Genomic DNA, 20815 nt, shown 5'->3' on the forward strand with positions numbered 1-20815 from the left:
TCGCATATTGAAATCAGAAGATATCAAGAATATCCAGACAGAGATCAAACAACTCACTCAGACAGTGGCCACTCTACCAACCAATCAACATATTAATGAACTGCATGCCCTGTTTGAGGATATCAGAAGACAGGTCCATGATCTTACTGCTCAAAATTCAAAATTGGCAGTTGTTGAAAATTTACAACAAATTGTAGCTAATATCAAGCAACAGCTAGGGACCATGGAATCTAATCAAGCAAATGCTCTGTCTGTTTTTGCCACCCAGCTACAAGAAATTGTGCAACAATACAAGAAACTTGTTGTGGACATAAAAATCAAGCCAGGCCATGATGATGTTGTTAGGACCATCAATAAGCACCTTGAATCTGTAACAAGCAGATTGCTTACAGCAGAAAAGGAAATAACAGGCATAATCGAGAATCCTAAACATACAGTAATTCTTGAATTGTACAGCATCCCCAACAAAGAATATGATTCACCATTTACACCAGGAGGCAAAATATATATGCTGTCCCCTGCACAATTTTATTACCAGTTTTTTGTTGGGGGCACACTTAGACCAATCAAGATCAAATATTGGCTACAACCACAGGCACACCACTACCCCACCTTATCAATAACAAATGCTGACAACAAACCAAAAATCACCAGTGTAGAGTTAGAGGATTTTACAGACCCCAATACATTAGAAACAGCCTATGCTGAAGATGATGGCTCTCTGGAATTTCATATACAAATAGGGGACAAATTATATTTAGAAAATCCTGTAGTATCTGCTGCTGAACACTGCTGAAGAAAATTAAACACGGGAATGAGCCATATAACGTTATTACTCAAGGATCAGTATAAATTTGCCGATCAAGTATCCAAAAGAACATAAATAAAAAGTCACCATTTTGGCATACCGGACTATAATTATGGGACAGAGGGAGTATTTTGTTGTGTAGACACCAAAAATGACACTTAGTATGCTCCAACACGTGTAACGGTCGGATTGACCATTACTGGTTTTGGTAATATGTTAATTAATTGCTGGCCAGCTACAAGGTGTAGGGTTAAGTAATATGTTTCCATGAGTGTACTTTTATGTTATTATTGCATGTAAGTGTATATGCTTATTGGATTGTGCTTTGCTGGATGTTAGATTCCCCTGCTTTTTACCTCCCCGGTTGGGGGAGCTAGCTGTCTTACAAAAGACCGTTGGCAGTGGAATTTTCCAACGCTACGGGGTCCACGTCCACGGACGTTTACCCCGGCTATAAAAAAGGCCAGTGGGCTTTAGCAAAAAACAGTGTTTCCCCATTGATCGACGAAAGAGGAACGTCTCCTCAAGTTTAGTCCACTTCTGGTGGCTAAACTGGATATAATAATGTAGCATCTGGTTAAGCCAGCCCCTGTTGCTGTCCCAAGTCCCCTTTTAGAAAAAGCTTTGAATATGTGGATATTTCCGTATTGAATAATTGATGCCCAAAAGAAGGAGTGAAGGCGTAAGAAAACGCATTAGTAATGAACGGAATATCATTTAAGCTGAGGATAGGCCCGCAGAGATAGTTATGCTAACTCTGCGGTAAAGGAAGTACCGATGGTTATGCCATAGGTGCGCAATTATATTGATTTAGAGATTTGGTAATTTGGTCTATGCAAGACACTCCTGGAAACACTATGTAAAATATGTATATATATAACTACGTATAATAAACCAATATATCCTACGAGAATGTTATGATTTCAAGAACTACGGTACTGACCATTTAACAACTTGTATATTCACTTTCTGTACATGTGTAAACGAACCAGGGACATAAAAATATAAATTGTTATGTGAAACCCCCCTTTCGTAATTCCGGCGCAAAAATAATCTGCTCGCATGGCACCCAGGGTGAGGTGAAAGGGGAGATTAGAAGGATTAAAGTAGGAAGAAATCCAGAGGGCCGGATAGAAACGAGGGATAGGGGGGCCGAACTTTCACACACGAAACAATTTTACATAATTTTCATTTGCATTATCTCAACACTACTGAATTTCCTTCAATTGGTGTATAAGCATGAGCAGGAGGGAGAATTTTTTGTAAGGATCAGAAAATATTGCATATTGGACGGGAAATGAGCAGAATTTTCTATTAAGACTTTTCTCGGTTCTTATTTTTCTTCATCCGAGATTTTCTGATCGGTCAGAAATATCGAAAATTGAGAAATTATTTCCTAATGCCCAAGTAGGAACTGAAATTGTTTTCCGGAGTCAAGTACCAAAATTTATGTAGTCACGGTAAAAAAGAATGGGATGAAGACTTCAGCAATAATGTCTCATTGCCAAAGGCGCAAAGATTACTATCTACTGAAGCAGTCATGATTAATTATGTAAGTATTTCACAACGAGGACAGTATGTGCTTCTGTTTAGATATTATTGTTTAATGAAGGAGTTCACCATGTCAAAATTATGATTTAAGATTGTTCATAGATTCATTAAAATCAGGCATGGAAGCAGTACTGTGTCGCAGAGGAAATGTGTCGCCGTGGGTTTCATGAAAGTGTACCCACCATCACTGAAAAGTCATGAGGCATCTAGCGGCGTCTCAAGGTCTTTACATTTCTCACAGTATTAGGAGGAGGTCTTACGAAATATTACTGTTTACTGTGTTTGTGAAACAGCCCACAAACAGAAACCATCAAGGAGAATGGAATATGAAATATGTGCCCATGGGCGTCCGGAAGGGGAGGGGGCAAGGGCTCCCCCTGGAAAATGAAAGTCAACCAAATTATGTATTTCACACATATAATTTCATTTTAGCCACAATAATATGTGTTATTAACACCATAAATTCAAATTTAAGCAATGTTTTTTTTAGGGAACTACACTCTTTTGGGGGGAAATGTGACTTGTTTGTCCCCCTGGAAAAAAATACCTTCGTTGCCCCTCCCTGGAAAAAATCCTGCGGACGTCCATGTATGTGCCCCTGGGAGAGCCAGAGAAGATTTGTCTCTTCTCTCCACATCAAACTGGGGCTGTAGAGAAACATTGTAAAGGCGATGGAAGGGGGTTCAGTAACAACAAAGGAGTTTGGAATCTACAACAGCAAGATGAAGAATATGATCTTTGACTTGAAGCTGAAGATTTTTTAATTAGCCACCTGCGGTTCATTAAGAGCAGTAATGAGTGTATTTCGGGAATAGAAAGACGATAACTATGATTTTTTTCAAGTGTCGGTGTTGGTGAAATGGGTTACCTGATGGCTCTAGAATGTCATCTCCCCTTCATATCTCGACCATGGACGTCCGGAAGGAGGGGCAAGGGGTTACGCCATGGAAAGTGAATGTCACCCTAAAATTGTATATTACATACATATTATTTCATTTCAGCCACAGTAATTTTATGTTAATTATTGGAAGGGTGTTGCAGGAACATGATAACTTCAAACTGAAGGAGTGTTTTTTGAGAGGGGCAACACTATTATGGGGGAAGATATGCTCGTTTGATCTCACCTAGACAAAATATCTTGCTCCCCCCTCCCTGAAAAAAATCATCCACGATCTCAACATATTCCTGCAGAACTTAGGTGATGTGAGTGATGAGCAGGTTGAGCGGTCGCATCAGAACATTTCTTGAATCGACATTGAAAGAGAAGTATTTTATACGTACATATCAAAAGTTTGTACAAGAGCATATGAAATCATATATTTCCTTTTTTATATAACTAATATTGTGAGTATTGTTGACAGCACCTGAACAATTTCATCTTCCAATGGTGGCACTGTTCAGTGAGACATGTCACCACTGTACGTACAGTTCTTTTTCTATTTCAGTATATATATGTAGCATAATGAAATATGAGTATAACACCTAAACGATAGCTGTCAGACCATCTTAATGGTCATTTTCAGATCAGCATATCCGTTTCCATAAAAGCCAAAACCTCCCGGGCGTCGCCGCCTTGTAATCAAGTGGTTTGGATCCCAATCCCGATTAACCTATCAGTGCATAAAGTGGACTTACAACAACTTAACTCAACCTATAAAAAGCCACCTTATTTTGCACTGGTGGCAAGAAAAATTTGATTTTTTTCCTCTAGTGACATGAAGGGCTGATTACTACGAGTAAGACTCCTACACGTTCATCTAGTTCTAGAGAATGATATAATTTCAAATTCACACAGTGATCCATGGAGGACGATGGCTGTTTCTTTTTTTTTTAGGGGGGGAAGTTACTTTGTAAAGGGGAGATGTAGTACTTTGTAAAAGTCACTCTTAATACCCTCTTAAAAGAGTAAATGGTGTTATCGTCCGATGAGTACACATTGTACTTATTGTTCTGTGAGCAACTGAACTCAGAATCCATCGTTGTAAGGTCAGAATTTCAACTTGAGCCATGGTGACGTCATCGCCTAAGTTGTTGTATGGGTCATTCATACAAAAATGTACTAAATTTAAACAATAAGACTCCATGGTTTTATGCATTTAATATACTCAGAAAGTTTTTAATTTTAATGCTAAGATTAAGTTTAAATCACCATTTATATAAAATTAATTTAGTTAATTCACCTATGTGCAAGTGCAATTTAGACCAGGAAGATGCTCACCATGCTATATTTCAATGACCACTTTATGCCAATAAAAGGGTGATCTTATTCAAGAATCTAATAAAAAAAGGAATACCTCTACCAACCTTTTTATCCTCTTTAATATCGTCACCATATGTAACAATTGTATTTATCATTTTTAGATTTTTTCATGGAATTAATGTAGATATATGAAAACTGTATATATTCAAAATTTGTAATTTGATGACACAGTATCATGTTACATGCTTGACTTATTTTTAGGACACTTGGTGTAGAGCTGGTATAACAGCTAAAACCAATAAAGTATGAACGAATGATTGAATGATACTTATATCGAGCCAGCAAAAAGCATTCGCTTAGCATTATGGATTTCTGTTTACGAAGCTCCATAACCGGGTTTCTTGTCCCAGCAGCGTAATACAGTCAAGGAAGTGGGACAATGCCACCACTTGAAGGCTAATGCTGTCCTTCGACGTGAACGGTACATAGAAAGCGGGAAACGGAACTAGAACTGCTACAATAGGAACAACCTAACCGAAGTTATTTTGTGGTTTTCTCCAGTTACTCCAGGCTAATGCTGGAATAGAATTTTTAACCAGGCGCGGGGGATAGAGGCGATCTCCCAACTGCCAGACTGTTGGATATATTACGAGTATTACGTCCAATATTTTCGAAGACTCAAATGTTGTGTCTTTTATTACGAAGCTTAACAGGCTCGAGAATATTTTTGAAGTTTGTTTTAAGTTCATTTGATGCTAACGATAGGCTAATCGGAACTAGCCCTACAGTTTAAATTTCGATCCGAACCACTGTGCAATGTGCTTCAAAAGGGAATCGAACCCGAGACTCGTTGAGAGAATTGGTTTTTGTTTTCTTAGTTTATTCCACAGCGTGCTACGATGCCAGGTGTCCCTGGTTCGAATCGATCAATTTCATCATATCATCACTCATCCTCATATTCATGATTAGACAAGAAGTGGTAGAAATTCCAAGCAAAACAAACTAAATCAATCAATCCATCACTTTGTTTATTCATTTACTCCTCATACCGATCGTTCAGTTTACCGTGGCCATGAGAGGAATTATGCATACAATGATAACCATCTATTCCAACCATCGAACCTATTTTGACAACAATACTCTAGAACATGGAAATCAGCTTGGTTCTTGTTTGCTGCATGAAATATTGTTCATATAAAACAGCGCAAATGTAGGTTACAATTGATTCTCGACTGAACATCGCCCCTCCCAACTGTAACTTCTGGATCCGCCACTGCTCTTTATGAATATTAAAGGAGGATAGTTCATTGTTCCTTCCACCGTCAAAAAATTAGCATTGTTGGGAGCTTATTAGAAGGAAACGCTGGAATTCCTAACAACTACATAGCACCCTATCCTGAAGAACAACCTTACATCAAGTATTGCCTGTTGAGTTTTACAAATACCTGGTTTATTCTGTCAATAGGAATATCAATTAGAGCAATTTAATGTATGATTTAATTATTATTACGTATGAAACAGGCACGTATCCAGGAATTCCTTTCGGGGGGAGCTCAACACCATTTTCTTAAAAAAGGGGTATAGTAAGAACCTCACAATTGTATGTTCAAGACCAGTGGTGGCAATTGGGTTCCAAAATTTGGGGGGGGGGGGGGTGCGGAGGTCGTTGCAAGGAAAGTTTACTTTCTCTTGGTAGACAAGGCTTAACATTAAGAGGCCATAATGTTGAGCCAAGAAAATAAAAAATGGGGAGCAACTATCCCTTAAATCGTCGCCACTGTAAGGCTGTCATTTTAATCAGAACGTGAAATCGGAACAATTTTTACCACTCGACTCATCTGTTTCCATGCATTAACATTGTGTGCTGGAACCATCTCAGTATGTGTATTTGTCCATTCTTCTCATCAGACATAAAAACATCTATGGTGTCTTTGAGTGTTTTTACGAAGCTGTTACACATGCACGGGATGGATAATCCACTCGACAATGTGAGATTCAAACTGTGGGCTGCGAACTGGACGCAGACAGCTCTCTGATTCGAGCCTGAGCACCACTAATGTGTCTTGTCCTCCCATGTTTGCAGCTCTTATAAAAGCCGAAACCCACCAAATTGTTCACATTCAGACCTTAGCACTCACAAGTGTTCAAAAATGCCTGTCCCAGCTGTCTTGTCATATATCGGCACGAAACAAAGGAAGTCTATTCGAATACAGGTGGATCACGAAACAATTAATGCACAGTGAAAACCCTTCCGTTCCCAACACATCTAATGTTTAGTCTACCAGTATGATCAAATGCTTATTCATCGTCGTGCAATGTTCAAGCCTCTAGATATTTTTCATTAATGTCTAATCACAACAATAAGTTAGAAGAAAGAACTCGCATTTTCACAACTACCAATATTCTCGTTTTTCTTCATCACTTCGAAAATTGTTTATCGAAGATATCTGCTATACTACAAGAAAGCAATCCAAAATTAAAGTAAAAGTTCAACTGCATGTATACCCAACGTCATTTACAATATTGGAGAGACAGAATACTTAAAAATTGTTGTTTCAATCGAAGGTAAGGGCGTGGTGTATTGGTTAGAGTTCTTGAAAGCATTGATCGCGGTCCCAGGTTCGATCGTCCTTAGGAGGTGTTGTTTTCTTAATTCTCCTTTTATTATAAACAAGAGCATGGTAACATTACTTGTAAAAGCAGTGTATAGTGGCTACATTGTTCTGCAATTGGATTTTATAAAGACATAAACAAACAAATGAATTGACACACGTTCAAAAGTATATTTTCATGTATAAGATCGTGAATTATGATACTCTAACACTAATTGTGTACTGCTTCAAAGACATTGACAAATATTAATGAAATAACTATTTATATTTGTGGCAATTCAGGACATACTAATTTTACCCCTTTTCCCACTCGAGTTCAATGCAAGGATACCTCCGCAAATATCGAATGAAAAGTTCTCATCATGTGCAATTCTTCATTAAATGTTTTCGCCGAGTCGTACTACCTTCGTTTTCTTTGTTACAAACAAGTATTGTTTGCACATTATATGTAGGAGGAGAGTTGCATTTACATTTCACATTGGTCAGCTCCTTCCACTTACTTTCAGGAGCGAAAGCTTGTAGGGTAGTGTTTACCATTCAAGACTGTCAATCTGATGGTCGTAGGTTCAAACCCTTCCGGCGGCAGAAAATTTTCGTAAGTTTTAGACCTATCCCATTGTGTTCATTGTCCACGCCGTGTGAAACGGAATGATTCAGTTTGCAATTGACGATGGGGGGAGGGGAAATATTAAATTACAAAATCTCCATTTCAACTAACCGAGAAGTGGACAAAAATTGGATAATTCTTATAAATTTTAAAATTACATTCATGTTTTTAGTGGTATAATCGCAGGTAAAATAAAAGATCTTACATGGAAGATTTTACCTTGCTCTGAACTAAGCCAAAAGGCATTTCGCACCGATCTAATACATTCTCCAATACATTTCAAAATGTTATTGAATGTTTCATGTCGATAATTTGACCAATGCATCAATTCTTGACGCTGAGACGATATTTTCTTCTCCTTTCGCTTTCTCTTTCTCCTGTCCTTTGTCACCTCTCGTTTTCTCTCACCTCTTTTCCTTTCTGTAGACTCATCAGCGATGAAATACTAGAAAACCTATTCTTTTTCTTTCAGAAAGAATTTTGTCACTTGCGATATAATAGTGATATTTTTAATACATCTATACACTAATACTTGTTTTTATTTCTTTCGCGTATTTTATAAATATTTATTGTGCATGTGGCAACCCTGAAATTCAGCCTAACTCTACTCGCAACCCACGAACGCCTTCTGTAAATTGGGTTGCCTAGTTTAAAATGTCGTTGTCCTAAAACTTTTGAGAGACACTGGACACGATATATATATATATATATATATATATATATATATATATATATATATATATATATATATATATATTTATCCGACAACCAATGTGACTACCGTCAATTTGAAAATTCCATTTAAAGTGACGACCGGGTGTTTAGGACGACCGTATACGGTTGCCATGAAGGCAACCCTGCTTATCGTTTTCCTGATACTCGAGAGAGTGTAATGAACTGTCGTTGGAAATACGTCATTGATGCCACAATGATAGTAGAATGTCAAAATTGTGAAATTTTGAAGTAATAGTACAATAAACTGTCATCGAAAATTCGACCATGTTGCCACATTGGTAGCAGAATGTCTGGATTGTATATTTTTTTAGTTCACGGTTCCTCCGCTTGGAGCGCGACAGTCGGTCGCTGTATATGTTAATTTTATACACTTTGTTCATAGTTTCATTAAAGTGGCAACCGAAAACGAAGTTGGTAGCATTGGATAAACCACGTGAGCGTTCGTATACATTTCTTTCAGACTACCGAGCACACGGTCCACCAACGCGAAGAAGCAGGAGTGATATTTAATGTGAATGCTTTGTCTTGCTTGCAGCGTTCCGACATGCGCTAGCTGCAAAAGGAAAACGAAGAAGTACAAACTCAAATAAAACTATGGTAAGTTGAAGTTTCAGTAACTTTATTTAAATAGCATACTATTGCACGTACGTAAGTAACTAGAATATTCTCAATTCAGACAAAATATGAGGTTATCAAGCTAAAATCGGTGTTACTTTGTGTGTATGTGTGTGGGGAGGAGGGGGAGGCCGAAATTATTAGCGTAAGATTGTGGAGATTTTAATTTAAATCTACTGCAGTGAGATCGGACTTTTGTATGTTCCACGTTTAAAATTAAATCAAATCAATGATTTCATGCGCAGATTGCAAACATCGTTTTTTTTTGTTGTTTTTTTTTTAAAAAAAAAACTGGAAACGATCAAATACATCAGAAAGCCAAGGTACATGTTCTGTTCCTACAAATCTGTCACTCATTGTTTGATAAGCCTTTGTTCTCATATTTTTAGGGCTGCTTTTTCTTGTCCTATTTTGTCAGCGGCTGGAAAGCTTTATTTCTGCATAAAAAATAAGAAATAGAAGAACCGTCCATTAGTAGCCTGAATGCTCATGAAATTAATTTATTTCATGATCTGTGTACGAAGTAATCTCTAAGACCAGAGTTTGAGATACATAGTATTAGGATGGCGAAGCACTGTAAAAATAGAAGTGGCAATGATTTACATTAAATTTGTCATAAATGTTTTTAATTCAATTTTTTATTATCTTGTAACATGTTATATTTGCGATATGAATCTCTCCCATGCCGTTACAATATATTTCCAATCAATGTAAATGAGTTTTTGTACCATTTCAAAACTTTTGACTAATCGCGACGATGAGAATGAGTGACGAAGTGATGACATTTATGAAGGGACATTCACAGAGAACACTCATGCAAAGGCCAGAATTCGAACCAGGGATCCCTAATAAATTATTGAATAGCGTGTTACAGTAGAAGCATGCACACCTTTAACAACATACCATTAAAAACTTTATTATTATTTCCAGGCGTCGAGATCTTACAAATGGTTCGGAAGAGTAGAGGTGGTGGAAAAGACACCCTAACTGGATGGAAACCAAAATATGAAAGCACAAAAGGACTGTCAGAAGAGGAAAGAAGCTGCGTTTTGCAAAATTGTAAGTTTCTTTGTTTCTGTAGGCTTTGTTTATACGATTGTTTACATGGACTTAACTTGGGGCCTAATTTTAAAAGGGCAGAATCTTACTTTAAGCTTAACTTTGGGGGCCAGAATCGAAAAAAAATGCCATCCCATAAATATAGAGTTCACGATTATTTGCTAAATAACTGACATTTGTGAAATCACAATAAGGACTCTGTATTACTTTGCTATCCAGGTCCAAGAAGGCTAAAGAAGTTAATTTTTACCAAGTCTGAAAATTTTGGATTTGCATAATATTTTGATTACATGCTACTATATGATATGCACTTTTGAGGATCACATTGCTATAATTGTTAGCACATTGCCTGTCAGGCTGAAACTAAAACTAAGCTGCTCCTATGTGCGAAATGGTCCTGAGATTTGGATTCTGTGTTAAACTGTAGGTTCAGTCCAAAATTACTTCTGTATGGCAGACTAAAATTTAAGTGATCAGACTAATTCATTTTCTTGTATATATGAAACCCAAACTACTCACGAAAATATGCTGTTGATGTTGAATTGCATTCTTGCCTAGTGAACAGGCGCTTGAATGTGTGTACATACAAAAAACGTTATGATGTAGTTCAAAACATGAACATTTATTTATTTATTTTTTTAAAAAAAAACAGCTCTCTTTCTGTATACTTGCATTTGGTATTTCATGAAGTAATCAATGCAGACAAATCAGATGGTTGTTCCTAGAAATTGTAATTCATTGTGAGTTCATGTGTAATTTGTGTGTTTTGAAAAAAAGAACACCAGTACAAATCTTCATGGCACTCTCAGAAGTTTCATTACTGCTGCCATTACTATTATTTTCAAATGAGAACCTTGAGGAAAGGAGAGTGAGGAGCCGAAAACAACATTTTGTGGATAATATTCGAATGTTGCTATGAAAAAATATTATAATGTCCTCTTTAAAAAAAATCCAGATAAGATGATATGTACTACCTCAAACAAATTGTTATGTATTATTCGATTGCTACTTTAACTACACTTGTACAAGCCAACTGGGAGGGAGGGAGGGATGGGATTGAGTCTTTAGGTCTTCATAATGGTACAATGTCTCAGTACGTAATATAATGCAAATTCAATAGTTATTGCCAACACTGTACTTACATAGTAGTGTCAAAATATATTTATTAAGATACACATTTGAATAAAAAATAAAATGAATTATGTGGTTTCGAAATACTGTACGTCCACAGTTCTGGATATTGCAACAAAACTATTTCTGACTCCAAAACTTTATATTATAAATTGACACAATATCAGTTAAATTATTTGTACCATTTCATTAATTCTGAGGAATTTCTAATGTTCGACAATATTAATATTCTAAATTGTGAGAACCACTGAGCAATGTTTCTCTCTTGCATTAGCAATACTTTTTGTAATGCATTTTGCTTGGTTGTTAATGCTCCACCCGACCATCATCTTGCAAACATTGTGAGATGTAGGTTATATGCATTTGCTCTCAAACATACATATAATAATAGCAATAGAAGTATTCAAGCATGTGTACAATTTCTCTGGAGTTAAAAAAAATACAAGATTTTACCATCAGATATTTTAAGCACAGATGAACTCCCCCCAAATCAGCTATTATGTATGTCACACCAATTATTCATTTAAGGGAAGCTATTGTGCTTCAGCCCTGCCTGAAATGCACTGGACTTAAAATTATTATTATTTATGGCAATTTGTACATCACAAACTGAAATTTAGATTTCTTTCCTCAATGCATAGCAAAATGTGAATAGTTCATTCACATCGTTAATTAATGTATATGACAAAGTGATTGCAATCTGATTGCCTTTGAAAAACAAACAGTGAATATAAACATGTACAAAACATGAGATATGAATTATATGTTTTTATTCATAAACAAAATAACAAAGGGTCTGTTCCGAAAGTCACACGAGTTTAACACATTAAATGAGTTATGGTAACTGGCTGTCACATAAGTGTTTCCGTGAGTTTCATTATGCTGTTCCAAAAGTCTCATTCCGTGTGTTTCATACAAGAATGAGATTCACCAAACGCATGGATCAGGAGGCTCGTTTGTTCGGTGAGAATAGTTGCTGCTTCCAGACAACGTACGTGCTGTTGGATTCAAATTGCACTAGTTCGGAAAATGTATTATAATTTTAACAGATAGCGATATGAAGCAACATGCACAAAATGAGTATGACTATAACAGTTCTTAGAATGTGAGTAAAGTGAGTAACAGTGCCCACAGTAGAGTTTATTTTTGCAATAAGGATATTCCTTCCGCTAGACGCCATGTGGAAACTTTTTCTAAACAAAATGCTGCACCTGCGCTTTTGCCTAGAGTGTCCCATAAGTCTGTAAAATAACAGGTTTCAACAGATTCACAAGCCCAGTTATTTTCATTGGATGCGTTTGTTTCGTTAAGACTTTCGGAATGCACCCAAAATAGTGCCTATTAATAAATCTGCTTAAATTTCATGAATACAGTTTTATGATAACTGTAATGGTCATTCACTGTAGTTCACTTAAAGATATTTAAGATAGTATTTACTATTTTTTTCTCATGTATTTATTTTTAGTTTACCAAATGCTGGATGTGAGCAACAGTGAAACAAGGTCCTGTGAAAATAAACCTCATACGGTTTCCGAACCCATGTCATGGAGTGTAAATAGTAACGTAACATGTTCAGAGACAATATGCCAAGTTTTAGAAGATGCTGGAGGTTATGGACTATTATTACACAGTGATCCAAAAGTGAAAATTGAAGAAGTTGTTCCACATTCACCTTCGTCGACAGTGTACAGTGGTGACGAATGCAAGCAATATTTGCTTCATGATCCATTCACAGATTCCCATTCCATGCAAAGCAATTTCCTCATGTGTGTGAAAGGACTTAATTTGAGTGATAACATGATGACAGTGCAGCAATATGATTTGGGCGATGTGTGTAACACAGCAGATTCATGCATAAATAATGTCGCAGGGGATCATTTCACAAATTTTCAACCACAGAGTTTAGGTTGTTTGAAAACTCAAACTAATGATAATTTTGAATCTTCATCTTGTTCAACTGTTCATGATAGTGTAAAAGATCCAGACTACGAGAAAGAACTTAATTCGAGTGATAACATGATGACAGTGCAGCAATATGATTTGGGTGATGTGTGTAACACAGCAGATTCATGCATAAATAATGTCGCAGGGGATCATTTCACAAATTTTCAACCACAGAGTTTAGGTTGTTTGAAAACTCAAACTGATGATGATTTTGAATCTTCATCTTGTTCAGCTGTTCATGATAGTGTACAAGATCCAGACTACGTGCCTCAGAGTAGCACAGACTCAGAGAACCCAACTTTGGACAAAAATCTTCATGGACTACAAGACGAAGTATCACCATGTTCACTTCCATCACCTCAGACAGGCAATGAGGACAACAACAAGACATTGAACAGTTGTCTACATTTATGGGACATACAGGTGGCATTCACCGGAGTGAATACAGACTACCTGATCATATCTTTCAAACAGCCAAAATTAGTAAGTTACTTCTGATGATGGAAAGTGGTGCAGCTTCTAAGTTTAGAGGTAAAAGTCTAGATGAAATAGATGTCAACATTGAAGAAAATTTGTTAGCATCGGAAGAAACCAACTTGAGTGAGAATGAGATTGCTAGTTCAGGAGATGAAAATGAAGACAATCATGAACAAGTAGCCACAGAAATGGATGAGAATGTTAGGACACTAAAAACTTATGAAAAATCTGAGGGAACTTTGATTTCAGTCAAACGGAAGGAAAGAGCTCCAGGATATGTAGAAGGCACAAAGCGAGAGGTTGTACCTTGGACCGATGAACAAAAGAAGGTGGTTTTGAAGTTTTTCAAAAACCATATTTGCAAAAAGAAGCCACCAAGGAGACTCGAATGTGAGATGTTGATTGAAGCAAATCCTGAAATACTGAACAATAAAAATTGGCTTAAAATAAAAGTGTTTGTACAGAACTGTTACACTAAAAAGTTATCCAAGAAACTTCAAACACATAAAGTAAACTACAATACCAGCAAAATAATCATGTACAGAGCGCACAGCCTCTCTCACTTCGATTAACAAATTACTCAATTAACATTTATCTAAAGATGTATGACTTCATTGATATTAGCCAAAGTTTAAAATATGGGAAGGCACGTTGGTTTAAAAGGTCAACATTGAAGTTATTAGATGGCAGATTGCCTTAGCAGAGTGCCCTGTCACTGCTGTTCTTCACCATCAACTTTAATCTTTTAAATGTACTTACGTTCCCAAGTTTTAATATTTGACCATTCTTATCTTACCCCCTGAAAAAGGCATGTGGTATGGTAAAAACTTGTGTAAAAAAAGTACATGGCAAAACTGGAATTCAGTTATGTGGTGTAAGTTATCCTTTATATAATTCTTTGTACGGAATGTTGTAAACATGATATCCTGGAATATCATTGAAATAAAAATTTTGTTGATCAGTTCTAATTAGAACTGTAGCAAGTAAGGAACAAATTATAGAAAATATCTGTGCAAATATGCATATCATTTTCATAGTACATATTGTATTGAAGAATGTGATTTTCTTGCAGAAACTATGATTCAAATTTCTACTGTGTAAGCCATTATGTATGTTGTCGACACTTGTAATGTCACCTGTTCCAATTTAAATATTTTCTGTTAATTTTGCATAATGATTGATGTTTTCCACTTGTAACAAAATTAAGAATGTTCTGAAACAAACACTGGATATGCATTCTCGCAACATTTCTCAAGTCAAGAATTGATAATTTATGTACACACAACAGTTCCTTATTTTCTCTGTAAGCAATGTTTCAACAACAATAATGTAACTGAAAATTATTACGGCCTATTGAAAATCGTTAATATATCTAAGAGAAAATATTATACTTACAAAAAAACGTTAAACATTGCAAATTTTATGCTTCGGATGCAGTGTTTGTTTAAGGATAAAATGCAATTTTATGTTACACTGAAATTGTGCTAGCTGTGCTAAACAAGGGGGTTGCTTCTAATCCGACTTGTTTCTGGGAATAAAGGTTCTGGAACTTTTGAAGTTGTTTTCTTCTTGTGTTCATCATAAGAAATTCACAAAATATTGTGGTATCCCAACTAGCGAAAAGTAGTTGGCTCGACATTCGACCAACCATACTAAAAATGGTTTACCAAATATACGAACATAAAGCACTGGTAATTTTGGCTGTTTCCAAGGTTTGGCCAACATTTTTTTTGTTTTGTTTTTTTCACGTTGTGGTGTCGTAGTGTAAACTTATATATAGGTTTGTGTTGTGATACATAAACTTTATTGTGAGTCAAAATATAAACTTCAATACAAATTATTTGTGTAAAATGAAAATGTTCACAACACTTTTTCACTCATATGGTATTGTTGTTTTCAAGGTAGCTCAAGGTGGTAGAACAACACACTTTGTAGAGTTTACTAAGTTTTACACATTGCAGGGAATTTAGTCTGTACATATAGTTGTTTATTATGTATATAGTTAATGAATCACTTTCACAAGAATACTTGCAAAAATGTTCTTGTTCTGATACAGGTTAACAGACAACCATAAGGAATCCCCAATGCTGAAATATCTCTCATCCATGGTGGCTGACAAAGAAGTGTTGAGTGACTGCAAGTTATGAATAGCTTCTACTTTCATTAACAAAATATTATGTTTTCAGCATGTGCTGTGGCTGAAATTTTCTGAAACAATGTACATTTATAATTTACATCATTCTTATGAAATTTGTCTTAGCAGGAGAAAGTAGTTTTTAAATCAAGGCACAGCTGTTAAGATTTTTCCAAATATTAGCGATATAATCACTATTTGTGAAATACACAAGAAGTAACAAATGCCCATCAGCAATTTAATAATTACAGGTAGGACAGAGTGACATATTTTTATGTAACTCAATGTTTTCAATAAGTGCTAAAGTTATTTGATACCTGGCGGAGGCACAAGTGGTTTGGATCCCACTTTGGACTGTAGGTCCAGTCCCAATTAGCTGTACTACACATAGACTAGACTTAAAAACTCCAAGTGGAAAAGTTAACAAAAATTGTCATTTTTAAGTCAAGAATACCAGATAATTGCAGCTATAAAAGCAGGATTCGCATTTTTTAATGAAGAAACAACTTTCCTTGTTTTCTTAAATTATTTTAAACCACGAAGATTGGTTGGTTGGTTGATTTGGTGCTTTAAGTCCACTTTATGCACAGTAAGGCTAATCGGGACTGGACCTACAGTTTAAAGTGGGATCTGAACCACTATGTACTTCCAATGGGTATCGAACCCGGTACCCCTTGATTACAAGGCAATGACGCTACCACTGCGCCATCGGGGAGGCCGTTTGACCATGAAGAAAATAATGTTTAAAACATAATGCCAAGAAAACATATTCAGATAATTATCTGTTAACCCAAAAAGATAAAGCTTTATCAAAATGAAGACTAGTAAATACAAAAAGGTATCCCCCCTTCCACCTTTTCTTACCACATGATATACTTGGCACCCTCGATACTTTCAACTGACCTTAAACTCTGAAAGAGGGAGTGATACTGTCTGGGTTCAATTTCTGTCTAGTTGACAAATTATTTGATATTATTTTATGTGGGTAGTCATTGTGACGAAGCATTGGCTTTAATGTAACCAAATTTGCCATATCTATTTTTTGTTTCAACAAGGTAAAAAAAAAATTGTTTTTCAGAACAAAACTAAAAATATGTGTTTTGTTGCTTTAGACAACTCACACCACAGCATCAATGTATCAAACTTCCAAATAACCTGTGATAACCATCAAAGGAAAAGAGGGTACAACAAAAATGTATTGCAGTCTTTGTTCCAAAGCAATATGTGGAAAATACCAAACAAATTGCTGTTTTTAATGCAACTATGAACGTTAAATCATGTCAAAACTTTTTTGTTTGTTACTATCGGAAATAAATTATGTTGGTAGCCAATAAAGCCAAAGAATAAGGTCGTCAAGATGAGAATGCCTTAGCTTTAGCGTTACTGTTACTGATTTTCCACTTTAGCTGTTTAGGGTTAATCATCCAAGGAAAGACTGTGTTTCTAGTTATACTGTAAACACCCGAGTACCTTCTTAAAATACTTACGTTATACTTTTAAGTCTACCATGTTGGCTGTTGAGAATGTTCAACTAATCCACAGTTACCAGGATCCACTCTATCCCTGTACTAGCCACTCTGTTGCCGGAAATACCACACATTTTATTGTGAATGCAAAAAAAAAAACATTAACAATAATGTACATTCCAGTTCAGATAAAGTGACACATTCATTAACTGTACAACCCTACAAAGTTTGTGTCATTTTACAGGAAGGGGAATGTACATTGAGTGCAGAACAAAACTGTTCATCCATGTATCAGTCCCACAAATGTGTTTTAAACTTTGGTAAAAGAAAAAATAGCTATGTGTTTTAAACAGAGTGCCAAGAATACATTTCTGATAAGTAATATGTTTATCATGCAAGGAAGGACTGCATTTCTAGTTACAAGGAAAACATTTGAAGAACTTCTTAAAATATCTATTTACATTACTTTTAAATCTTACATGTAGGCTCAAGGTTTAGTTAATCAACGGTTGTCAGTCCCCACTCTAACTCTAGTGGCCGACACGTGTGTTGAAGTGATTAGCACATCGTGCTACGACACCAGGGGTCCCGGGTTAGAATCCCAGCTTAGGCATGGATGTTTGTGAGTGTCCCTTCATCATATCGTCACTCACCCTCATCTTCTCAAATTAGCCAGAAGTGGCATGAAAGCAATTAAAATAAAGCAAATCAATCTCTGTAGTTGTTTTACTGTTTTCCCAAATATCACATTTTATTGTGGATGCAAACAAATCGCATTAACAAAAATAAACAATGAGTGCGGAACAACACTATTCACGTGTTTTAAATGTAACCTACACGTAGTCATAATGGCATGTTTCTTTGTGAAATGGATACATATTTGGCCAATGTCTGTGTACAGTAAACTAAATAACAGAGATTAAGGATAAGTAAAACAACAAAATTTCAAATATCAAGTTTCAAAATATATTTTAAACAAGACAAAGTTGAAAAAACATGCTTACAGCAGTGTGCTTGAAATGTTTAAAGTATTTTAAAAGAAAACAAAGTTTTGTGTTTTAAATGTTTAGAACAAGTAGTTTTAAACATGCCAACCTGTATGGAAATTGATGCATGTGTCACCAACAAGAATCTGCTTGGCAGGCATACTCTGACCCTTAAAGGTGTCGCAGAATGAAGTCAAATTTGCAACCATTGTTCTAATAACCCTGTATTGCTGACTAAATTAGTAATTGAAAGGTCGCAGAGGGGAAAAAGTCAACACTCTTCAAACTATAGAAAATTATATTTTAAATGCAAAACAGTACTGGATGTACAAATGAAAAGGTTAGGTTAGGTTTCTTTTGTTTCATTCACTGAACATTTTCATTGATCAAAGCATATGTAAGGGTTTCGTCACACCGTCACTTTGTAATCAAGGGCTTGATATCCGTTTGAGTCTTAAATGGTTCAGATCCCACTCCCAATTTAAACTGTTGGTCAAGTCCCAATTAGTTTAACTGAACATAAAAGTGGACTTAAATCTCAAATTCAAAGCATATGTGTTTGGTACACTCCTGTTCACATAATGTCGCACATTTTATATAGTTCAGCAGTGGAAATGTGTGCCACTTTATGAAACAAAAGAAAGCATTTGTAAAGTACAGCACAACATGCACGTAGCATCAAATAACACTTTAACTTTACAGGTGGGGCAACATTATTGGCTAAAATTGTTTGCATATGATGATAAATCTAATAATTATGCATTTACCAATACTCGCAAAAGTGTGGAACATTATATTGATAAAAAATATACACATAATAAATCGTTAGGCATAGACTAACAAGCTGTAGAGCATGGTTTCACGGCACCCTTAGTGTTTCAAGATTTTTCCGTAGCGCTCAAGTCAGAATGCATCCCTATCTAACACTTACAATGCTCATTTAGTGTGGTTAGGTTGCTTGCCTGAAGTTAAAAAGAAACACACGTTTCAATTTCAGAAACATTTTATGTGTAAAAATTACTAAAGAAGCATATATATAATGTTATAATGTTATAAACAAAGGCCTCGAATATTTTCGCCAAGTGCTGAGAAAATCATATGTGGCTATTTTCACCAGCAAAATTAATTACCTGAATCATAACAGTACATTGTATTTTACCTTATTTCATTATATTCATTAGCAATGTTGTAGAACTTACTGCTAACAAGTCACCAAGTAGCGACAGTAGCAGAAAGTATTGAAACCAGAAATTGCATCAATGGTGTTGGGAATATTTAACGAAGTAATTTTAATGCTAATAGCCCTAAACCTGACCGGCCTAACCTAACAATGAAAACATTTAAGAATGTAATGCCCCTTTATACTAATGCCTTGTGACATATTAGCAGCACCAGTATTTATCAGCACACCCTGCAGTATTTTTCCAACTCCATGGCATGCAGAAAAAAAATATTGCCAACATGAAAATAAATGCACACTGACAACTGAAGAATACACACATGTATATAGCATGCCAGACCACAGTGTAGATCATGCACGTGCATACTTTAAAATCTGGTGAAAATAGTTCAAATTGTAGCTTCACCACCTGGTTAGGTTAGGCAGGACATGTTTGATTCTCTTTAGCATCAATATAAATTCCGTAAATGGATTCTACTGAGGTTTTAATTTACTTCTACATTATTTACCACTTGTGTACGATACTTAGTCACTTGTCAATGGAAAATACATTTTCCATGGGAAGCGTGCATACTTGCATACGGTAATTTATAAGTTGTTTATTTTAAAACATAAATAACATATTAAAACTGTTGATGACGGCGAGCACGTTTCCCACATTAGTTTTATATTTTTTTCCATCGGAATTCGCCTATTATGCATTGCGAAACATTCTTTAACGTGGGAATCACGTTTAATCGCGAAACAAGAATCGATTTTGTAGCCCCACAAACCACCCACGGGTAGCCCCATGCACCATTCACGGAGACGAGGTATGATTACGAGGTTAGGTTAGGCCTGTTAGGTTTCATTAGCATAAATAGAAAGCAAATATACCGATTTTCATGTTAAACACAATACACTCTACAGGAATAACATCAAGAAACGTCACAAATGGTACAGAAACTTGCTAAGTAATTTCTTCTGTAGAAATAGTGTTCGCCGTCATCAAGAATTTTACCAATAACATTTTTCGGTAAAATTATCGCAGGGTTAAAACAGTTTTCTTACGTTTTACACAAGAAACTACTTACCTTAACACATTTCTGTGGACTCTCCTATGTTTATGGAAGTGTATTCTTTTCGAACGCAAACTTTCAGAAGCAAAATAACTTAATTTAAAAGGAAAATCATGTATTTTAATGCTAATGGAACCTAACCTAACCTCGTAGGCATGCCTCGTCTCCGTGAATGGTGCGTGGGGCTATTCGTGGATGGTTTGTGGCGTTAGAACACATCGTAATGTATTTTTATGCTGATGGAACCTAACC

Source organism: Lepisma saccharinum, chromosome 8, assembly GCF_977018435.1.
Source record: "Lepisma saccharinum chromosome 8, izLepSacc3.1, whole genome shotgun sequence".
In the NCBI taxonomy this organism is placed as follows: domain Eukaryota; kingdom Metazoa; phylum Arthropoda; class Insecta; order Zygentoma; family Lepismatidae; genus Lepisma; species Lepisma saccharinum.